This window comes from Leopardus geoffroyi, chromosome C3, assembly GCF_018350155.1.
Source record: "Leopardus geoffroyi isolate Oge1 chromosome C3, O.geoffroyi_Oge1_pat1.0, whole genome shotgun sequence".
NCBI classification, from domain to species: Eukaryota; Metazoa; Chordata; class Mammalia; order Carnivora; family Felidae; genus Leopardus; species Leopardus geoffroyi.
The window spans coordinates 21,169,690-21,195,250 of NC_059338.1; the positions used below are offsets into that span (position 1 = coordinate 21,169,690).

Below are 25,561 nucleotides of genomic sequence, written 5' to 3' on the forward strand. Positions count from 1 at the left end.
ATAACACAATAAATAATCTCTGAGAAAGAAACTGTTTAAAAGATATTTCCATGAAAAAGTATATCATTCATTAATATGGATCTTAGTTAAAGTAAAAAGTGTTACCATAGTAGTCTAATTTTACATAGTTCACTGAGTTTTATTTTCTGTTAAAAATACCAATATAAGAATACAGATTGACATCTTAGATATCTGAAGTTGATGATGATGCCTAGCCATAAAAAAAAAAAAAAAGTTTACACATGTTTCAAACAGTTTTATCCCACTCTGTCAGCAAATAAATATATTTATGGACATATATTTAAGAAGTGTTATACATGCATAGTCATAATACATATAGTTTGAGCAGTTTCAGAAGACCTGGAGCCCTTATCATTCAAATTGTACCAAGTCAGCCACTGACACAACCAATAAATTGAATTGGAATAATCAGCCTTCTTTACTACTTATCTGTCCCCTCTAGGGGGTATTTATACTCCAATACAGGATAAGTCTAGAACTTTCAGTATTGCTTACGCACTGATTTTTCCTCCTGAATAGGGTCTCTCTCTGTTTAGCTATCTCAAGACCTTCATCTCACGTTGGGTCAACAAGGTGCCACGTGGTAACATGAAACGAAAAGCTTTGGGCTGAGGAACAAAGCCATGGATTGGTTCCCGATCACTCAGCTGATGTTGTACCATTAGTACCAGGAGCTCTCATTTGTCTCATCTATCAAATAAAGGGGAGGCACTACTTGGTTTGACTGGGCCACACATAGTGAGCGCTTTATTACATCCCATTACTAATGTATTCATTCTTTTTCTCTGTAACAAGTTTGGGCTCATTTTGGGAAGAAATTCTTCCAAAAATCAATGTTTTCATGAGGAAGTAGATAATGAACTATTTTGCATTTAACACTGGTTAAGGGAGTTCTGAAATTTTTTACTTAGCAACAGAATTTAAACTGTTTTCCTTTCAAGAATTCTACATGGAAGTATGTGTTTTATGTTAATAACAATTAAAATATTTTTCAGATCATTTTAAACTAATAACGTGCTAAATCTTGTTCATTTTCCTTAGGATATTTATTAAAATAGTTCAAAACTTGATGATATTTATCAAATGGCTATAAGGATAAGCCCATATAAACATATTTTTTACATTGTATTTGTTTTATTGTAAGTACTCTGAGATTAATAAGTTAAAAACGTACTGTTAAATTTCTGATATGAGAACATGGATATATTTATGACTTTCTTCTATTTTTAGATATACATTTTCAAACTCTGGAGATATATGAGATAAGCCTTCATTGTATCTGCATAAAAATAAAATCTTATCTTCTCCAAAGAAGATAGTGACAGAGATTTGTACAATTCAGATTCAAACATGTTGGCAGAGATGAACACTTTCCTATTTATAATTCATCAGTCACACCATAGTTTCATCAACTGCTAAGGACTTTTTACCAATTTTGGAAGAACGATTATAGAAAAGAGATATGTAAAGCTTTCTCCAAAGACATAATAGGGTGTGATTTGAAGAAATCATAAGATACCACTGCCCAAAAATATCTTCCCTATATCTAGGACCTGAAATCCATCATTGGTCATAGAAGATGAAAACGGGTTTGAAATTCAAGCTGTAAGTGAAGAATGAAACACTAGTGTTGACACGATACCTGTTGCCTGGCAGAAAGTAAAGCTTGAGAAATAGAATGTAGGCCTATAGGGTGGTATAGGAAAATAGTCTGAGAGAAGAAAGATATCAGGGTAACTAGAAGTCACCAGATACCAAACAGGACATGGAAATTGGGGACACAAACGGAAAGGGATTGCTTACTAAAATCTTCCTATGTTGTTAGTAGAAAACCAAAGGAGAACAGACTTAGCTTAAAAAGCAAGTATTCTGGGGCGCCTGGGTGGCTCAGTTGGTTGAGCGTCCGACTTCGGCTCAGGTCATGATCTCATAGTCTGTGAGTTCGAGCCCTGCATCAGGCTCCATGCTGACAGCTCAGAGCCTGGAGCCTGTTTCAGATTCTGTGTCTCCCTCTCTCTCTGACCCTCCCCCATTCATGCTCTGTCTCTCTCTGTCTCAAAAAATAAATAAGCGTTAATTAAAAAAAAATTTTTTTTAAAAAAACAAGTATTCTAGGAGTACCTTGGTGGCCCTGTTGGTTGAGCTTCAGACTTCAGCTCAGATTGTGATCTTGTGGTTCATGAGTTCAAGCCCCACATTGGGCTCACTACTGTCAGCACAGTCTGCTTGGGATCGTCTGTCCCCCTCTCTCTCTTCCCCTCTCCTGACTATCCTCTCTTTCCCTCCCAAAAAGAAATAAAATATTTTTTTAAAAAATAAGTATTTTAAATGCTAATTATACATTTTTGTATAAAAAAATTAATAGCATTCTCATAGAAATAAAGAGCAAGTATTAAATTCCTCATTAAATATTTATAGAAATATTCTTTTAACAAAACTTTATCTAGCTCCTGCTGAGTACAGATATTGTATGTACAAACATTAATTAGGTGAGGCTTCTGCTGTCAAGGATGTAAGCTGATAACTGAAATACAAAATAATAACCCAAAATAATAATGGCCGAGGTTGACCTGTTTACAGAGGGCTGTGCAGCCTCAGCAGAATCATCTACTTCTGCCTAGCAGAATTTAGAAAAAAAAGAAGAGGTGATGTTTAAGATGACTCTTGAAGAATAACTAAGAGATCACTCAGAGGAAAGGAGAAAACAGAGTGGATTGGAACAAGGGCTGAAAAAGGGAAATCTTGTGGCAATTAGGAAGATTTAACAGATGGTTGGAGGCTCTTGAATCAGACCAATTTAAGTCCAAATCCTGGCTCTAACACATAGCAACTGTGAGAATTTAAGGAAACTGTTTAATCTCTCTGAGCCTTGTTTTTTCTTCATCTGTTAGATGATAATAGCAATAACATTTATAACAGCTACCTTGTAGGCTTTTACATGTGCATATAAAGTCCTGAGAGTGTGCTTAATAAAATGTAACCATTTTATTAGTTACTGTAAAAGTTCAAATGAGAGACAATGATAGTCTAAGCTACGCAAGCAAGGAAAAGCAAGGGAGAAATAGTGAACTGATCAGATACAGGGAATGATCAAGGTTGATCCAAAGTTTCTAATCTGAGTATCAAGGTGAGTACAGATGCCATTAGCCGAAAAAAAAAAAAAAAAAAAAAAAGCATCTCAGAAGGATGAGCGGGATTGGGAAACAGGTTGAGTGTGAGGTGCCCGTGTGTTGTAAGTGGGATTCCAGAGCAGAAATGTAGAACAGGAACTGTTAGCATGGCTGACTCAATGACCAGAAGAGATCTTATAGTGAAATCGTGCAGGACAGAGAGTAGAAACCCAAAGGAACCTTAAGGAGCAAGATAACATTAATAACTCTTCATTAATTCTCATGGAAGCTCATCACAACATTTATAGTACTACTAATGATTATTTACTGAGTTGTAATACATAGTGGATACTGTGCTAAGTATTTGCATATGTTATTCACACATCCAATAAATAGTTATTGAGCATTTGCCATACATCAGTACAGTTGTCAGAGATAAGAACTCACCAACAAACCAAGCAGAAAATGTGTCTGCCCTCAAGGGGCTTACATTGTCTTTATGTAATAAGATAGTAATTCTAGAAAACCATATCAGGTTTGAGAAATGCTAGGAAAAAAAAAACACAAGATACTAGCATAGAGAGTAGCAAGGTGAAAGGGGTGGGGATGCTCTAGAGAAAGTCAAGGGATCCTCCCTACATAACTGTTATGCTCCTCCCTCCTGACAAGGCTAACCAAAGGTGACAAATCTGAGGTTTTGAGAAGTTAAATAATTTTTTCAGTACCTCTCACTAGAACCAAGATTTTTCTAACTCTAATACTTTCATCATTGTAAGTACAGCCTCCCACAAATAAGCCACATGGAAAGTAAGTGTACAGTGACCTAATATACAAAAATATGCATTCAAATTTAAAATGCCATTATTATACAGACCATTTTAATATGGAGGATCACTATTAAAACTATCTCTAGTTACTGCTAATAAACTCACGAGAATTGGTTTAAAATACCATTGATGCTTGGGTCTCTGCTAGAAAGACTTACAAGGGAGCTGATACAATTATGCTCAGGTTCCAGTAATAGGATGGAACATCTTCCGTTTAATTGGCAAATATGTTGCTAAAACCAGATATTTAAACACACATATACATTTATGGATGACAGGGAAGGCAATTGTAAAGGAGCCAAGCTATGAGCCCACCAAGAGGTTGGAGGTCACGGTCCTCACCATGCAGCAACCCACAGCTGTCCCCGTTATCCTGGGAGAAAAAAGAGCAGGGCTATGGCCATAGTCAGTACCAACTGGCTGCTTCTTCAGTTTGAGGTCCTGGGGAAAGAGATGTGGGCAAATAGTGGAAAATATCATTGGAAGCCCCAAAGCCAAAGAAACAAAGTGCTAAAAGAATCTAGAGGGTATGGCCAAAGAATCTGGAGAAAATAAAATAAGAAATCAGGAGAGCATTTTATTTAATTTTAATAAGCAGCATCTTTCTCATCGGAGGCGGTTCTTATCTGTTAACCATACACCCAGCATTTGTCACTTTCTAAAGACACCATCCAACATCTAGTACCTGCCATTGTTGCCTTGCCCTACAGTTTTGCTTAAAATGAGGAACCAATTCACTTAGGGCTTAGATCATCTATCCAAGTACAACCTAGTATGTTTATAAAAAAGATTTGATCAAGGACATTTTCGAATTTTAGCAGTTTATGGGCCTTAGAAAGAATAGTTCGCTATTTTACTTGAACCTCCAAATAATCCTACCAGGATGCATTTTCACCCTCGGTGCACAGAGCCGGAGAGTGACAGGGCCCCAAGAGCAGGGTGTTTGCTGCTCTATAGGCCAGTGCTTGAGTGGCGAGATTCAAGCATGCAAATAAAAACCCAGTAGCAGGGCGGCAATGGAAACTTCCCTGCCAGAGAGCTACAGGAATAAGTGAATTGATGGACTCAGATGTGCAGACGGTGGTACCTGGTGGATTGTTGTGATCCTTAAAAGGTAGTTATGAAGAGAGAGATTGTGTTTTTAGAAAGTAATGGCTTAAGAGAATTAAAAAGGAAGAAAGAAGAGTTCGCACGCGAGAGAAAAACAAAAGGCAGTATGTAAGAGGAAGCAGAGGGAGTAGGAGTGTAAACCGAGAGACCAGCAGCGTCAGGTGTCAAAGGCTAGAAGAGAGGGAAGAGAAAGGAAGAAATAAGAGCCCTGCAGAAATGTTATGACAGTACAGAAGCGGCTCTTGTAAAGGTAAACCCCCTTCCTTAGAGAGCTTCCATTCTTAATAAGGAAAGGAAACGTTTCAATGCAAGAAAGGAATATGCCATATCTATAAACATACCTAGTTTGAAACTTATACTTTAAAAGGAATGGCGCCCGGAACGAGGTGGGAAAATCTACTGGATAATTTGACTTCTAGACAGGACTACAGCTCATGTTACTGCTTCTAATTAATAATGCATTTAGCTCTATCAGACACTTTGATGTGTTTCTCTGACAGCACTTGCAACTGAGTTCTTTCTCACAGACCTCAACGAGCGAGAAGAATAAAAGACAGTTAAGGTAAATACAGCCTGTTTGTGTGCCTAACACTATCTCCTAGCATCCCGGACTCTAGGGGACTCATATGCAAGTTACATCCCCAGAAACTAAATCTAAAATTGGAGTGTATGTACTCGCCCAGTTTTTATGTTTCAGTTTGGCAGTTTGTTTCTAAGGTTGCCACAAAGGAATGATTATTATTAGCTTCAAGCTTTGGGGAAGAGCGCCATCAGTGCGTATTCTTTGAGAGGAAAAAAAAACAAAAAGGATTCTGAGGTTCTGTTTTCAGGAATAAAACTTGGAAGCTTCTAGGTGCCAGACACTGTGATAGTCATTTTGCATTTCTTATCTCATTCAGGACTCACAATACATGTGCAAGGAAGTTATTATTAACTACATTTTAACCTTGAGAAAACAGGTTCAGGGAGATTTAAAACATGTCTAAGTTCACTCAAGGAATCAAGAAACCAAGCCAGCAGTAAAATTAAGCACTTTCTGACTCACATCCATGCTCTTCCCATAAATCAAATGAAGTTTTGCTTATTAAAGACCAAAACTGCAATTTTTTTTTTCAGTCATATGCTTGCAAATCAGCCTGACATTGAGGGGACTGTCACGTGACTAAGTGATAATTGCTCTTCTTGGCAGATCTCAAATGAGCTATTGTCATCATTTCAATAATGATGGGTGCAGGCATCATCTTAGAGAAACATAGGTTAGAAAATTCTTTCGACGAAATACGCAACAGTTCCTGCTATGTGCGCTCTTACGTGTACCCTAAGAAAAAACATCATAAACACCTAATTTTAAGAGATTACTGTCTTCAGTAATTCTCTGTCTTCCCAAAGCCAGGGAAGTCATTCAAACTGAACTGAATAATCTGAGTATGTGAACTGAACAATCATTCAGATAACAGACGCTCAGAAATCACCAAGGCCCCTCTTGCTAAACTAGATATGTCCAAAACAGTCTCCTCTCTCCTCCTGAAGCATCATCGATCATGTAAGTTCCCCAGCCTAGATCTCTTACCTGAACTCCAGACCCATTTTGGAACCATTTAAGGCGCACCCTTTTATCATCACTCAACCTTAATAACTCAGAAAGGTGGGTGATCTGAATCCCATTTTTCAGATGGAGAAACTGTTACTTCCCCGAAATCATAAACCTAACAAGTGATGGAGCCAGGCAACAATTCAAGCCCAGGTCTTTCTGATTCCAGTTGCTTGTTCATTCTTGTTTCTCCAGCCCTCACTGCCTTTCAGTATAACCTCCAGTGCTCACTTTGGGGTTCCAGAGCTCTCTCAGTTTTTGCATCTAGAAATGAATGCATAGTTTTCCCTTGTAATTCGTCTCTGCTTCCTGTAGTTCCTGTATTCTTCATCAGAACAAATGGCATCACCCGTAATATAATTGTTATGTTCACTTGCCTACCCTTCCACTAAACTCTCAGTTACCTTCATGTGCTGAGAAGCTGTCAGCCCAGCAAAGAGTTTAAAAACAGTTAATATGTAAATATTTGCTAACTAAATGACGCTACCCAGTCACTTTAGTCAGAACCCAGAGAGTCATCTGAGACTCCTTCCTCTCCTTCGGCCCCAAAGCCCAGTTTGTAACCAAGTTTTGTCTGCTCTGCTTTAAATGTCTCGCTGTCTTCATTTTTCCACTTAGTGGCTACCTTAGTTCTTATTCCCACCATTCTTGCATGGATTACGACAGTTTTCTTCTGAAAGATGGGAACACTCTTCTCCCTGAGGTGGCTCCCAACCACAACCCTGTCAAACAGTAACTCCGCATTGCATCCACCATGATTGATTACCATTCCAATCTCATTTGCTTGCTCTCTCATGCTTTCTTGTGCTGGCTCTCTGACTGTCTGTCTGTCTCTGTTGGTCTAGCAGTCATCTCTCTAGTCTCTCTCTCTCTCTCTCTCTCTCTCTCTCTGTCACACACATACACACACACACACACACACACACACACACACACACAGTGTGTGTGCTCTAGCTATTAGAAACTGCTCACAAGCCCCTCAAACCCACATGACTTCTCTCCACTGTGTCATTTCCTGTACATGAAATGTACTTTTCTCATTTACTTGCCTCATAAATTCCAAATTACATGACCAAAAGTTAATCATTTGTCATCCCTTTAAAGTCACAGTCTTCTGACAAGCGTACTCTCACGTAGAACTTCTCATCGTCAAACTATGTGTGTCTAATTTTATATGTGCAAAATATGGAAATTTATTGCTTTCATTAAAATGTCACCAAGCATTTTATCTTATCTGTCATTGTTTTTATATTTCAGTCAATCTGACCCTCATTATTAGGTAGCATTTGTAGCAGGAAAAAAATGTGAAATAATAACCAAGATGTTTTACTTGCATTTCTCTGGCGTTCCCCTGCTTCATGAGTAACAAGAAGTGGCTCAGGGGAGCACTCAGAGCACAGAAAGCAAATGTCAGCCTTGGCAGTTGAATTCGAAAATAAAGACCTGAAACTTGTAGTAATAACAAAGATCTTAAAAGTTTTTTATCTGCCGGGCGCCTGGGTGAATCGGTCAGTTAAGTGCTGACTTTGGCTCAGGCCGTGATCTCCCAATTGATGAGTTCAAGCCCCACATCAGGCTCTGTGTTGACAGCTCAGAGCCTGGAGCCTGCTCTGAATTCTGTCTCTCCCTCTCTCTCTGCCCCTCCCCAGCTTGTGCTCTCTCTCTCTCTCTCTCTCTCTCTCTCTCTCTCTCTCTCAAGAAGGCAAATAAATAAACATTTGTTTAAAAAGGTTTTTATTTGCAAGCACAGACAGACTTTTCTCTACTTTCAAGTGGTTGTCTTGAAAACCCAGGCATAATGGTTTGGTGTTAGAAAAATAAACTTTAAAATTTTGAATAAGGAGTGCTTGGAATCCCACTGAAGTTTTCCAAACTTTTTATCTTTAGTATGGAAAATTTTAATTTGAGTTTATTTCCTGTGAGTTATATTTATTCATTTACCTTTCTAGTTTTCATACTTTTTTATTATTTTTTTAATATACATCCAAGTTAGTTAGCATACAGTGCAATAATGATTTCAGGAGTAGAATCCAGTGATTCATCCCCTACATATAACACCCCGTGCTCATCCCAACAAGTGTCCTCCGTAATGCCCCTAGCCCACTTAGCCCATTCCCCCTCCCACAACCCCTCCAGCAACCCTCAGTTTGTTCTCTGTATTTAAGTCTCTTATGTTTTGTCCCCCTTCCTGTTTTTATACTATTTTTGCTTCCCTTCCCTAATTTACACCTGTTTTGTGTCTTAAATCCCACACCTAAGCATACTTTATTTTGCCAACAGAACTTTAGAAAGATGTCTCATCAAAAAAGCCTGCTGTACTTAATAGAAATCATAGCACTCTAGCACCTGGGTGGCTCAGGTGGTTGAGCGTCCAACTTTGGCTCAGGTCATATATCACGGTTTGTGAATTTGAGCCCCACATTGGGCTCACTGCTGTCAGCACAGAGCCCACTTTGGATCCTCAGTCCCCCTCTCTCTCTGACCCTCCCCTGCTCACACTCTGTCTCTCAAAAATATATAAACACTAAAAAAAATTTTTTAAAGAAATCATAACACTCTTATATTGTTTCTATAAACACACTTGCCTCTTCCCTGTTTTGCCTTTTTCCCTGTTAAATTTCACCTGCCTGAGATTTCTGCCCCCTTTCTCTTGGCTTTAAACAACTCCTGTTCCTCTTCAACATACAGTTTGAATCCGACTATATTTTCCCAAAGTTTCCATGATCACTTCCGTGTAGAAAACCATCTCTCTCTCCAGATGCTCACCATAATAATTATCAGTGAAATTCGTGGTTCATAAATTTCATGCTATTTCATCATAATTTTTCTCTTGAACTACTTGAACTACTTCTCAATATTTTATCATTATGTTCTTCTCAAGAATAGTACTCTATTTCTGCAAGTAGATTATAAAATTTTGGAAAGAACAGATTCTATCTTCACATCCACCAAAAACCACATCAACACTTCATAAGGAGTAAATGCAACAAAACACATTTGATACGGTATTCTGCCCTTTTGTGATGATGACAATAATAATTATTATTATTATTATTATTTAGTAAGCATTTACTATGTGCCAGGTGCTGTGCCAATCACTGCATGCAGATGATCTCCTCCAATTCTCACAACAAACTTATGAATTTGGTTCCACTGTTACCTTTGTTGTATAGCAGGTAAAACTGAGACTGTAGAGGCATTAAGCAATTTATTCTAGCCACACAGCTAGAAGAGGAAAAACCAGAACTTACTTTTATCCTTTAAGCTAAATTTCTGCTTGGAGAAATCCACATCTAGTACCAGGTGGACAACATGTTATTAAATACTTCTTGATGTCATTGATTTAGGAAAAGCATTCATTATCAATAACAAATCTCCATTCAAGTATCTGTATCTCCCAAAAGCAATGAAAAAGCACTCTGAAACGGGCTTCATAAGTAAGAACTCAATGATGTTAAAGTTGTTTCATGGCTTTAATGAAGTAATATAAATTTTCAGGGAAAAACTAAATCATATTAATAGAAAACATAATGAACCATTCCTCTATAATAAATAATGGTAAATAGTAGACAAGGATTTCTAAATATCAGAGCTAGGGATAATTCTGAAAAATAACTAAGTGGTTTAAAAGGACAACATGGAGTATCATTGTCAACTAAATCACTGTGAGAGAGAAAAGTGTTTTTTAAACAATCTCCTAATAGGATCTGGAATTGCTAAAATCATTTACATGTGAATCATAACTAAAGAAAATAAAGACAAAGAGATTATAAAGTACTTTGAGCACAGTACTATTTGTTCTTGGTTTACTGCTTCTGACAAACAACTCTCACAAATAAAAGGAGTATGAAATGTTTGAGGATCCATAAATAGTTTGGTATCTAATAAGAACTTTCAAAACTAATATATCCAAAATCTTGCTCTTCCTCCAAAGTCTATTCCTTCTCAACTTTCCTCATTTCGGGAAACATCATTGCCTCTTCCAAGTTCTGCACTTCTTTTTTGTGATGTTTTATTTATTTTTGAGAGACAGAGAGAGAGAGAAACAAAGTGCGAGCAGAGGAGGGGCAGAAAAAGAGGGAGACACAGAATTGGAAGCAGGTTCCAGGCTCTGAGTTGTCAGCACAGAGCACAATGCGGGGCTTGAACCCACACACCGTGAGATCATGACCTGAAATGAAGTTGGATGCTTAACAGGCTGAGCTACCCAGGCACCCCAAGTTCTGCTCTTTTCTCTGTTACATTTCACCAGACCGAAATTTCTGCCCCCTTTCTTCTTAGCTTAAAGGTATCCTGTTCCTCAATATCCAGTTTAAATCCCACCATGTTTTCCCAAAGTCCTCCATGATCACCCCAGGTTAGAACATCACCTCTCTCTCACTTCTGAATGTTCACAGCAACCCCTGGCAATGCAATGCATGAAACACAAAGATTTAGTCCAAACCCTAGACTCCTCCTGAGCTTGCTCTTTCTGTCACATGCCACATGCAATGCATCAGGCAATCCCATCATCTTTCCTTTGAAATGTATGCTGAAGTCTATCACTTCTTATCATCTTCACTACATTGACTACTCCAAGCCACTGCCATATTGTAACTGGATTACTGCAGTAGTCTCCTAATTGGCCTTCCAGCTTCTACCTCTCCACTCTCACCACTTTCCAAAGTGCCTGCCCACACGCGCGTGCGCGCGCGCCCGCGCGCGCACACACACACACACACACACACACACACACACACACACAACAGAGTGTTCACTTGAAAATGTGCAGGATTATATCACCCTTCAAAGGTCTCCAGTGACATCAATTGCACTCAAGGAAAAATTCCAAAATCTTTGCCACGGACTACAAGGCCCATCGGCACCTACCACCACACCTGTCTAATCTTCCTCTGTATTTTGCTATGAACCTAAAATTTCCCAAAAAAATAAAGTCTTTTTTTTTAAGTAGTATCAGTGGATAAAAGCTACTTCACAGAGTTGCTGTGAAGATTATATTATTCTCAATAACACATGTAAAGTATCTAATAAACTGACCAGCTTATGATAGGACCTCAATAAATGTTCATAAATAAGCTTCTTTTTCTATTGCTGTATCTTTTTTACTTTATGCAAATGGGAAAATATAGCTGCCTAGAATATGATCATTTAAAACTGCAATCTGAGAGGTATGAAACACAATAATTGTTAGTTTACAAATTGAAAGTGTAGGTCTATTAGTTTGCATTGTTTAAAATAATAATCTATACCTGGGGTTCTGCAGAAAAAGAAAATAACCTCATAAAAACTCATATTATTATGGTCTTTATTACATTATAAACTAAGTCTTATCTCCCGTATCATACCTACACAATATCAAGGTAGTTGAATGACCACTTTTCAGGATAATTTACTTCAGTAAAATATGTTTATGTAGATATTTAGGTATCTATTTTAGCATCTCATATTTCCTGGAAATTAATTATTTAGAAAGAAATTAGTTGACCATATGTCAATAAATTCAGACTAGCATCTTTTGCCATTTCATGTTTTAAGAATATTTGAGCATTTTCTGACTACAATCCAAATTAAATGCAAACAGTCAAGTGGCACACAGAGACCCCATTATCAAGTTCTTCTGCTAGCTGAGAGGATGAATAATATAATGAGACATATTAATTATTTGCTCTCCAGCAGCTGTGATTGATTAGTGTTGCCTGGTACATCTTGCTAATGTGATAGAGTACAGTAAATATTGGGGCTTGTTATTTTTTCCAGAACAAGGAAACCATGGTCTCTAATGATTTACTTCATTTATAGCCTTTTCCACAGTCTGCTAAAGTGTTGGTGTACTCAGGTTAATCTCTTTACAATAAATTTCTGTGAATTTTGTTTTACCAGACCCATCATCAAGGTCAGGTGAGTCTGCTAAGTTTTCAGAGACTTCTGTCTTAGAAAAGTTGACATCTCTCTCTCTCTCTCTCTCTCTCTCTCTCTCTCTCTCACACACACACACACACTGCAGTTTCTGACTTAACAACATATATAACCAAGCTTATGGAAGTACTAAGAAATCCCAGCTACCTTTCTTTCTACTTAAGAATATCTTTTTTTTAAATGTGCAGGTTTTTTTTAACAACTAAATGCCTTTTGTGGGCCCATGCATGATTGCACCCAATCCAGTATTAGATCTAAAATCTTTGAACTGAATGTGAAGAGTGTTTAATCATGGCCATCTAGAAGAAATTGTCACTGGAGCAGCACTTCTCAACCTTTTCTTTCATTGTCATCTGCCTAAGAAGACCTCTTAGACATTTTTTTTTCCTAATTGCCCCCTCCCCATGAAATTTCGATATGTTAGATACATATTTGGTATATCTGATTATGTACTATAGCCCTTTATAAGGCTACCAACCATTGTAATAGCTGAGATTTTTTGATCCTCCAGAAACCAATTTTTACCCCTTGGGGGCAATATCATCCCCTGGTGAGAATGCATTCATTAGAGTCTTCAGTGTATTTCCTCTTCACCATATTCTCATATTCTATATTTCATCATGAACTCCTCTCTATATTTTTTTTAAAAAATTTTAATGTTTATTTTTTGAGAGAGAGAGAGATAGTGTTAGCAGGGGAGGGGCAGAGAGAGGGATACACGGAATCTGAAGCAGACTCCAGGTTCTGAGCTGTCAGCACAGAGCCCGATGTGGAGCTCGAACTCACAAACCATAACATTATGACCTGAATCGAAGTCAGATGTTTAACCGACTGAGCCACCCAGGTGCCCCTGAACTCCTCTATATCTTATGTTTCCCATGTAAACTGGTGAAAGAGTAATAGTAATAGGCATACGCCCCAAGTCTAGTTTCACTCCCTAAATGAGGTAGTCAAGACAATTCACATGGTACAAACATACTTTATCCCCTTTTTCCGCGCTCCCAAATAACACATGCTGACCCAGGCTTAAGCAACCTTAAGGCAATCTTGAAAGAAGAAAGAAATCTCAGAAGAGCCACATGAAAATTGTGCTTTGCAGAAAGGCTGAATGAGCTTGAATCTATAGGCTACTCACTTTAATGACGCAATAGTGTTCGCACCTATTAAATGGAAATACCAGTAGTTATCTCTCTCCCGTTCATTCATTTAACAAATATTTGTTAGCTTGGTCAATAGCCCCTATGAAGACAATCAAAATACCTAATCATCAAAAAATAACTTTCCCGGAGCACCTGGGTGGCTCAGTCGGTTGTGTTCAATTCTTGATGTCAGCTCAGGTTATGATCCCAGGGTCATGTGGTCATGTAATCAAGCCCTGCATCAGGCTTGGTGCTGAGTGTGGAGCCTGCTTGGGATTCTCTCTCTCCCTCCCTCCGCCCCTCTCCCCAATTCACATGCTCTCTCTCCCTCTCTAAAATAAGAGAATTTCTTTATTTAAAAAAAAGATAAGTTTCCTGAACTTACTGCAGCAAGCAAGAACACCACCTTTATGTCTTAAAACTCCAAAAGTAGAAAATTAGGGAAAAGAAGGATATTTATAGGATTATAGGTTATATACGTTACAGGGTTAGAAGATGCATGCTGAATGATTTTAAGGGCGGTTTCAAAAAGCAGAGAACCATGTGAGAATGGGCAGAGTTAATGACATAACTTTGGATTGTTGGTCACAGAGAAGTTGAGGTCTTAAAATGAACATTGGTAAGCAGGCTGTTCTTCAAAGCAGTCCTGAGGAGCAACCTATTCACTTTTATACATAAAGTGTTTTAATTAGTTTATGGTCTTAGTTTCCTGGAACAAAACAAAAATAATAATAATAATTTTTGCTTGGTCCCAGTGTCATTTAACATAGGAATTGGGATTTGTTTCATTTCTCACCTCATGCAATTTCAGATATTAATTTAGGCATTAAGATATAGCTGTGAACAAGACAAGTTCCCTGCCTTCAAGAAGCTTCTACTACAGCAATAAAAACAACTTTGAATATGATATTACATGGAACAAGTCTTTTCAAGAAGTGTAAGTTGCTAGGGAAATAAATATCAGAGCAAATTCATTAATGAGGACATTATAAGAAAATATCATTTTGTAAATTGTCTGGGAGAGTCTCTAAGACATGATAAGAAGGATCCTTGAGAATACCCACTGGCTTTTCAGCGTCTGGGCTTGAAGGCGAACGACAGGATAGAATAGTTTACCTGATTTTTCATTGTGAGCTTGGAATGATCTATAGATTAAATGCTTCCATCTATAATTATATATAATATATAAATACAGACAATCCAATTAATTGTGCCCCAGATACTTTTAAGCCCCAGCTAGGAACTATGACAGTCTTTCAGAAAATTCTAAGCAAGACCCTGCCTCACCCTCGGAGTTTGGGAGGGCATGCATAAAGCAAGGAATAGAAGCTTCGGTAACACTATAATCTAAAAACTATTAGTTCTGGGCACCTGGGTGGCTCCATCAAACATCCAACTTTGGTTCAGGTCATGATCTTGCAGTTTGTGAGATGGAACCACATGTCAGGCTCTGTGCTGCAGAGCCTGGAGCCTGCTTTGGATTCTGTGTGTGTGTGTGTGTGTGTGTGTGTGTGTGTGTGTGTGTCTTTCGTATATTGACAAATCGCCTCTGCAGTGCATATTTCTAAGATACCTCAAATGTTCACTAATAGACCTTAGGGTAAAGTTAAATTTACACTTTCTATGCTGAAGTATTTAACCATAAATTGCAGAATATAACATCTAATATACCTTCCCCTATTCCCCAACACACACACTCATCTAGAGCAGGGTTTCTTAACCTTGGTTGGCACTACTGACATTTGGGCTAGATAATTCTCTGTTGTGGGGGACGACTTGTACATTGTAGGGTATTTGGTACACACCTGGTGTCTACGCATGAAATGCCGGTAGCACCCGCCTCCAGCTCTGATAAGCAAAAATGTCTACAAACATTACCAAACATCCCAGGGAGGAAAAACCACTCCTAGTCAAGCACTACGGCTTTAAGCTAGGCTTACTCCTTAAGGCCATCCCCAGCCACTAGGATATTTTTCTTTCTTTTGCTTGCATGAACCTCCAGTCTTAGAAGTTGTCTCTTCCACTCTCTTACTCGAATATGACCCATCCTCTAAGACAAGGTAGCTACAGACAACTCAAAAAACCACAGGAAGCTGTCAGAAGTGCTTTGTTTGGTCTGGTGAATGCAGTTTCCAGATCACTATAGTCCCCACAGCTCTGGTTATCTTATAGTTCCCTACTCATCCTATGTGCCTCATGTATGTTACTTGGCTGACCCTTTAAGAATTTGCTGTGACATCTATACATTAATGTGAAGTATAAATCATTCTTCCAGGAAATTTCCCACTCATTATGTCCTTACCTAACCTCTCCCTTTCCTGGAGGAGTTTTGCACTCTGAAGAAAAGACATGAATACATTCTGGTACCAAAATCTCCTGCAACTTAATTGGCTTCTGTTAACAGAAGTAAACTATTAAACCACAATATACAAAAATCATTTATTCTTTAAAATAGTCCCAGAAATCACCAGTTGTTAGGTTAGCTAAGAAAAAAAAATTGTTCATCTAGATTAATATATAGAGTATGAACAGTCCTGCAATTTTTAGAGGATCAACACCCATGGAAGACAGAGTTCTTAATAAAAATTCAGGTGGGAGGGTCCACTTATGTAGCAATCTATGAAGACATTTGTATTAGGTGAAGGGTATAGGTAATAATTTTATGCACTACTAGCTAAAAATTATTTTTTAACTTTCTTGTTTCTAAAAATAAATCCTATCATATTACATCAAGAACATCATAAAAGCAAATGTTGGCAAAATATAGCTAGGTGAACCATAGCTGTTCTCAGCAAGGTTTAATAAACATAGCAGGAGTTGCAACAAATTAATGATTAATAAAAGCACTGTGAAGATGCAATGATATACCTATGCACGTATTATAAATGTAGGTTAAATAGATCAAAGTAGCCCTATCTGAATCCAGTTTATAACATGTGCAGGTTTTATAGTTTTCCCTAAAATGCAAATGAGATAAAAATTTGACAACATTTTATGGTAATATCTTATTATCTTCATATCTGTTCTATATCAAAAGTCTTTAACAATACAAAAAATATTCCCAAACTGAAGTAATGTGCTATGATCTTTGTGAATTATCTACTTTTTGTAAATATACATGATGATCAATGGTGATTACCTCACCCCTCTCCTTTTCCAATTGAAATCATTCTATACCTCTTTTTTTATTCTTGCATCAAACATTTTATAATGTTACAGCACAGCCAGACACTCCTCCTCCAAGAAGACCTCTTCTTAGATAATGTGGCATTTGTTAATTCTCACAACCACACTTGGAGATAGTTATATTGAGCTTATAGATGGGAAGATGAAATCTCAGAGAATTTAAGAATTTTGTCTGTTTAAATTTTTTGAAATTTTTTATTAAAATTTTTCACATTTATTTTTGAGAGAGAGAGAGAGAGAATGGATGGGGGAAGGACAGAGAGAGAGGGAGACAGAAAATCCCAAGAAGGCTCTGAACTGTCAGCTCAAAGACCAGTGTGGGGCTTGAACCCAAGAACCATGAGATCATGACATGAGCAGAAGTTGGACGCTCAACCAACTGAACCACCCAGGCACCCAAGAATATTGCCTGACTTTTTAGGTAGAAAATGCAGAACCCAAACTTCGGCCTACCTGACTTCAAATGAATAGTCTTGGAGCTACTCATGCCACCATAAGTTTTCTCACTCTTAGCAAAGGAATCTTGACTATCGTGGTCAGTAGGGTCCACCTAGTTCATTTACCTCTATATAGTCATTCTAGAGTGTTCTTTGTGTGAATTTTTTGGCATTATATAAGATTAGCAGAACTTTAATTGAGAATGGGAATAAAAAGTATTCCCTAGTATGAGTAAAATATATATGGATATGTATAAAGATATTACTATACATGTTAGAATGCATTAAATAAATGAATAGCATCCATCATATACATAATATTTATAAGCATTCAATGGATGAAAATGAGGATCTGAGTAAATTTCCATGCGCTTCTCACAGTGGAACTGGTAAAACACTTTAATTGATGTGATTAGGAGAATAGTCTCCATTCTGGTCTGGATTTCTCTTTTTATTCATGTTCTTCTTTAATGAATATCTCACTGTTTTTGTGCCATCCTGGTCTATTATGGAATGTTGGTTTATTAAGCATCAGGATCTTTATTTTTTCACAGGATGATAGTTCAATTATGAGCTCTATCGTTACAATCTAACAATATTTACTCATAATGACTACTCGAGATTTGCCAATCACTGCCAATATATTTCATTTACTATCCCGTATCATATTAATATTTGCCAATCACTGCACTAAATATATTTCATTTACTATCTCATATCATTTACTATCTCATATTGTATTATAAATCTTTTTACTATCATTTTGTAATTGAGGAAATTGAGGCTTACAGGTATTGTATGAATTTGAACGTCACACAGCTGGGAAATGGTAGGTTGGAAATCAGATGCGGAACTAATTCCAAGCTGTATACTCAGCTCGTGGTACAGCTGAGGAGGGAATGTTTCTCTACAAAGCACCTTTGTGAAATGTCAGCTGCATGCTTCACATGCTAACCTAGACCTATTCCATTCCTCTGTTTACGTAGCATTCTCTGTCCTGAGTGAGGCAACTACTCTTTGTACCAAAGGAAAGAGTCAGTTCCCTTTAAAGGAAGGAGGGCTAATGTTTTTCTATGGAGAAGAATATACCTTCCAGATTTTTTTTAATGCTTATTTATTTATTTTGAGGGAGAGAGAGAGCAGAGGAGGGACAGAGAGAAAGGGAGACAGAGAATCGCACGCAGGTTCTGTGCTGTCAGCACAGAGCCTGGCGGGGCTTGAACTCACGAACTAAGACACCATGATCTGAGCCAAATCAAGAGTTGGATGCTTAACCAACTGAGCCACCCAGGCACCCCTTAAATGTTGCATTAAAGTTTATACCGAGAAATTTATTTCTGCAGTGGATATTTACCCCCTGGATATTTAGTCAAGTTTTTTTCCCTAAATATTTAAAAAGCAGTATGCTGAAAGGTACATATCAGAGATCTATTACAAGTGAATGTATTTTAGCCAAAATCCACATATTTGGCAGGCATGACTACATCTATTATTTACAGTTAAATACTTCCTGTACATGGGGAGATTCCTGTCCTGGAAGGCATTTTAAGACATGAAGTGCTCATATCTTTTTTTTTTTTTAAATAGAGTGCGTGAGTGGCAATCTTGCAAAATCCTTGCCAGGAGGAAGAGAAATGCTAAATATAGATTGAGAAAACCCATCTTTGGAAGATTAAATGGCACCTGTATAAACACCTAAAGTCATAGCAACATTCCACCACAAACCAGTCAATTGTTATGTTTTCAAACTCTGTATTTCTTGTATGTTGTTTCCTCACACGCTTTTGTAATCATTGTGTCCTTTTCCAACCATTCCCCAGGCCCCCAGATTATTGCTCTTTACATAAATTGATAAAGCTCAAAAAAAAAAAAAAAACTGGTTCACTAGCTAAAGGGATAATCATGGAGTACACACAAAACAGGATTTGAAAAAAAAAGATTGCCATGTTGTAGTGAAAAAGAAAATAACAAGTATTCTTAAGTTTCAAAACACTAACTAAATTCCAGGATCATATGTCATTAATTCTAAAAGTGATAGAATCAGTGTTCCTCGGCAACATTACATCATCTTTCTCACGCACAAACATATCTGATCTTTATAGTCACTCCTTGAAGAGACTGTTATTATTATAATCTCCATTTTATAAGTGAGTAAATAATAACTCAGGAAGCTCAAGGGTCTCCTGGAAATTAAACTCAGGTCTCAGATTAGACCGGTGCTTTCTAAGGCAGGCAAGCCCTTTAAAAATGAGGATAAATCAAGGCACTCGGGAGGCTCAGTCAGCTGAGCATCCGACTCTTGGTTTCAGGTCAGGTCATGGTCCCAGGGACGTGAGATCAAACCCTGTATCAGGCTCTGTGCTGATCATGGAGCCTGCTTAAGATTTTGTCCCTCTCTCTTTCTCTCTCTCTTTCCCTCTGTCCCTCTCCCTCACTTATGCACTCTATTTCACTAAAAATAAATAAATAAATAAATAAATAAATAAATAAATAAATAAAATGAGGCTAAATCATTACCAAAGAATGAGGATTAAGGTCATATTGCACTTTGGGAAACTCAGCTGCTGTACTGTATGTAGAGACCCTTCTGTGGTTCTGTAACACAAGACCATTTCCATAGTCCTTATATGCCAGTATAATAGTTTTTTTTAAATGCTTAGCTTGTCTGATTATAATGAATTTTATTAAACAACACACTCACAAACTTCTATCTCAATAGTACAGAAGTTACCCTCATATTTGGAAGTTTCTAGTTTCAGGAGAATAATCATTGCCCAAGGAGGAAACAAAAAGGGTAAGACTTAAGTTTCTTAGCAAAAGTGTTTCTTTTATATATGCAATGTTTTTTTGCATTTGTGAACAATTCTGCTTCCCCCATCACCAGGTATATTTTAGCAATAATAACTGAAGTCTGAATCCATCAATAAATTTAAGACAGGATTCTATCTGCATTTTTATTTTATCAATATGACATAATGGAATTTAGGCCTTACATAGAGATTTCTAGAGCCTTTTGGACAAAAAAAAAATTCCATTTTGATTAGTACTAACTGTGTAGACTTGCAGTAGAATGCAGCATGACTGACTACTTGTTTTATATTGAAAATGGGTCTGAAGGGGGCACCTGGGTGGCTCAGTCGGTTAGGCGTCCTACTTCCCCTCAAGTCATTATCTCATGGTTCACAGGTTTGAGCTCCACGTCATACTCTGTGCTGACAGCTCAGAGCCTGGAGCCTACTTCAGATTCTGTCTGTCTGTCTCTTTCTCCCTCTCTCTCTCCCTCTCTCTCAAAAATAAACATTAAAAAAATTTTAAAAAGAGGGGCGCCTGGGTGGCTCAGTCGGTTAAGTGTCTGATTCCAGCTCAGGTCATGATCTCGTGGTTGGTGAGTTCGATCCCCAGGTTGGGCTCTGTGCTGACAGCTCAGAGCCTGGAGTCTGCTTCAGATTCTGTCTCCCTCTTTCTCTCTGCCCCACCCCTGCTTGCACTCTGTCTCTCTGACCCTCAAAAATAAATATTTAGAAAAGTTTTGTAAAAGGGGGGGGGGCACCTTGGTGGCTCAGTAGGTTGAGCATCCGACTTCAGCTCAGGTCATGATCTCACACTCCATGAGTTCGAGCCCCATGTTGGGCTCTGTGCTGACATCTCAGAGCCTGGAGCCTGCTTCAGATTCTGTGTCTCTGTCTCTCTCTGCCCCTCCCCTGCTCATGCTCTGTCTCTCTCTGTCTCAAAAATAAATAAAAACATTTAAAAAATATTTTTAAAAATAAAAAATTTAAAAAGAAAAATAAAATGAATCTGATGGATCTATTGTCTTTCATATTTTCAGCCATGGGTTTGACTTAGCCACAAATTGGTACTTTGAAAGTAGTCATTGATTGCTCCCTTTTAACCTTTTCTTCATTAATTTCCTGATGTATATTCCTATGTACTCATATACATGAACACACACACATACACACACACACACAGCACAGAGTTTTACTAATTGCCTAATTTAACTATTTTAAATATTTTTAAAGTTCAATGCTTTTCTCTTTAACTCTCTGAACAATTTCATCTCCAATTATCCACCTTCACAGTCAACTTCTAAATCTACACCTCTCATTTTGTGTATTCTCCTTAACTCCAAGTCCACAAATCCAGTTTTCGGGTGGACCTCTAAAATATGAATGCTCCCAGAAGCAGATCAATTGCCTCACAACTTCAAACTTCTCCTTTTCTTCCTAAATTCAGTCTTCCTCTTGCATCTGGGTCTCCTGATAGGGTCTGGTAGCATTCCCAGTTGCCCTTGTCAAAAATGTCAGAATTCCAATCATCTCCACGACCCTTCATCCTCCTCATCTAGTCAGTGTCTTCTAAGTATCCTAGGCATTCCATGAATTCATTGCCACAGAGTTCCCACCCTCCCTTCCTGGGTCTAGCCACCAACATCTCTGGCTTTGCTTCACCAAGTTCCCTACTATTCATCCTTCCAGGAATCTAGGACTCTTCTCCATCCCTTTATCCCTTACAGCGTCACAGTTATTGTCCCAAAATTAAGATCTGACCACTTCATGCCTCCCCAAATTTGTATATCTCCCAACATCCAAAAAATAAGATTCAAATATCTGGCTTGGGTATTCAAGAACTTTCTCTATGCGGCCCCAACACAACTTTTCAGTTGTATCTCCTAGCCTCCTGCTTTTTCCTGGTCTCTACGGTGAACTAATCATTATGCCGATTCCAATTCCAATTACACACTTTCTATTACCTAAGACTACTCCATTTATCTTTTCAGCTACCACCACTGATCACTCTGGTCCTTACTTCCATCTTGAAATCTTAGCTACTGTCATGTTCTCTAATTGGAAACTCTTCTCAGCTCCCTGAGTTAGAATAATTGCCTTCCTCCTCTTGTCTTCATTACACTTGGTTTGCATCTCTGCCCTGATACCCACCACATACCACTTTAAGTTATATTAGGTCTTATTCAATCCAATAAATATTTTTGAGAGTCTCCCCTGTACCAAGTCAGTCATAGGAAAAATTAAATGAGTCAGACAGCATCTCTCCTCAAAAATGTATAATGTAAACCATCAACTCAGCAGGCAAATTTTATATCCTAAAAAAGATACAAACAGGTACTGGGAAGACTTAAATCTTTGTCTTTCTTTCCCAGAAAAGGGCAAGAACTACCTCTTCTCTCTCTCTTTTTCTTCCTCTCTCTCTCCTCTCACGCTTTCTTACACACACAATAACAAACAACATACACACATATGGTTTATGTCAGACAGTAAATATTTATTGAACAGAATTTTTTAAACTAATTTGAAGGTCAATCAAAATACATTGACTGCATGTTATGGACTGAATTATGTCTCCTCAAAATTCATATGTTGAAGTCATGACCCCTAAAACCTCGGAATGTGACTGTATTTAGAGATGGGGTCTTTAAATTAAAATGAGGTTGTTAAGGTGGTCCTTAATCCCTAATCTAATCTAGCTGATGTCTTTATAAGAGGAAATTTGGATACACAAAGAGACACCAGGGATGTGTGCTTATGGAGGAAAGAAGACTACATAAGGACATGGCGGCCATCTGCAAGACAAGGAGAGGAGCCTTAAAAGAAACCAAATTTGCTGACACCTTGCTCTTGGACTTCTGGCCTCCAGAATCATGAGAATTAAATTTCTGTTGTTTAAGTCACCCACTCTGTGGTATTTGGTTATGAAAGCCCTGGGAAATTAATACACTACATATCCAAAAAAAAGCAGGGAAAAGAGGGAAGTTAAGAAAACAGAAAATTAGAAAATAAGCACATCATTGAAAAATAAACTATGTAATTTGTATGGTCTACACATTATAAAAGCAAAATAGTAAGATTGGGTAAGGTTTACATAACCAAAGGGAATTATGACACCATGTATATAGAAACATGAGCTTAATTAAGGATTCCAGTCATTTGCCACAATGTATTCCTCATTATTTATTTTCTACCTTGGGCCACAGGTATTTGTTGCTAATTGTGTTTGCTTGATCTATCAAAAAATTATATTGTTTTCCTATGTATTAAAGAAAATGGAGGTGGGAGTATACATCTGAGCATATTTTTCATCGAGGTATGATTAGCTTGACATTTCAATTAAGCCATGCAGTCACATTACAGGTAAGCACGTGATTCTAGTAGGTTTTTTTAAAACATTGGAATCAGCTTGAATAGCATCCCCTTTTGCAGCTTTCTTGGGTCATTAATAGTTTGGATCTCTATATCCAGCTGTATTAATCAAATAGCTAACATCCATACTCTTCAGTGTTTGGCATAGTTTTTTACTAATGCAGATCTGAATTTGGACCTTTTTTGAGTACATTCCCCAAAAATCTTCCTAAATGACTTAATACTAAAATGGTAATTAAAAATGTTTAATGTTCTGATTTTTTTAAGTAAATACGCATGGCATTCTTGTTTCTTGCCAAAAGTAAATAAATATAGGGGCGCCTGGGTGGCTTGGTCGTTAAGCGTCCGACTCAGCTCAGGTCATGATCTCGCGGTCTGTGAATTCGAGCCCTGCGTCGGGCTCTGTGCTGACAGCTCAGAGCCTGGAGCCTGATTCAGATTCTGTGTCTCCCTCTCTCTCTGACCCTCCCCTTTTCATGCTCTGTCTCTCTCTGTCTCAAAAATAAATAAATGTTTAAAGAAAAAACATTTTTTTAAGTAAATAAATACAGTTGACCCTTAAACAGCACAAATTTGAATTGTGTGGGTCCATTTACATGCAGATCTTTTTTGATAAATATGGTGCAGTACTATGAATGTATTTCCTCTTTCTTATGATTTTCTTAATAACATTTTCTTTTGTCTAGCTTACTTTATTATAAGAATATGATATATAATGCATATAAGATTAACACAAAATATGTATTAATTGACCATTTATGTTATCAGTAAGGCTACTGATCAACAATAGACTACTAACAGTAGGCTCCTGGGGAGTCAAAATATATAGATTTTTGACTGTGGGATCAGGGGGATTGTCACCCGTAACTTCTATGTTGTTCAAGGGTCAACTGTGAGTATAAGTCCACTGCTCTATGGCACAATTTATGCTATAGTGCATGCTATAAAAAGAATGTTGAGCAACTTTTATTTATCTATAGTGAACAAAATACAAATTCTTGTGTAACAAATTAGGTATAAGTGAAACTAAGCATAACTTACCAAATTAGTGATAGGAATTATAATGTAAGATTTATTTGAAAAAATTACTAGGCTTAAGCACTTACTGTCTATGACTGTTAAAAATAATAGGGTAGGGGTGTCTGGGTGGCTCAGCTCGTTGAGAGTCTGACTTTGGGTCAGGTCATAATTTCATGGTTCATGAGTTCCAACCCCATATCGGGCTCTGTGTTTTCAGAGAACCCTGCTTCAAATCCTCTGTCCCCCTCTCTCTCTGCCCCTCCCCCGCTCATTCTCTCTCTCTCTCTCTTTCAAATAAACATTAAAAAAATAATGATGTATACCCACTCATATTACATTCAAAAGAGGCCAAACTTCATAGGCACCATGTTCTAGTGACCCAGGATGGATATTTATGATCAACAATTCTACCATTGTCAAAATTCTCAGATGACTTTGTATAATTTATTAGTTGATGAAGTAAATTATTAAAGGAAAAACAAAACTAAATCTAGATCACTCAAATGACATTTTCTGTTAACTCACTTTCTTGATTATAAGTTATATAAAAGCAACTGATCTAATTGTCACATAATCTATCTTAAACATTAAAATAGTGCAAACAAAATCATGTTATTGGTTAAAGTGGTTTATTCAAATGATGATGATTCTTCCTGTGAAGCAGTCAACTAATAGAACACATATAGGATGCTAATTTTTCCATTTCTAAATGAAGCTGGTCAGGGATACCTCAAGGGTTCTATAGGTTGTTCTTTGTACAAAGGGACAAAGCCAATGGGACGATTGGGGGCTGTAAGCCAGCCTGAACCAACTGCCCAAACCATGTACCTATAAGGCCTTCAGGAGTCCAGGGGAGGTGCCCTGGACTAACTCACACAAAGGGCCCTTTATGCACTAGCAGCCCCAAGGCGGTCACCTCCTTCAACGGAATGATGCTAAAATTTCCACACATTCTTAGAATCTATTATAATATCTGAATAGAACATGACTCATCAGCCAATTAGACCTTTTGAACATGATTTGAACTTAAGCAATTGTAAATAGTT

The 25,561-nt window shown here is 37.6% G+C and overlaps 1 long non-coding RNA gene across 1 annotated transcript in view; it reads right to left on the bottom strand.

Annotated features, from left to right (window-relative positions):
• The window catches only part of LOC123586740, a 360,359-nt gene that overhangs the window by 276,508 nt on the left and 58,290 nt on the right, over window positions 1-25,561 (bottom strand). The window lies entirely within an intron of this gene.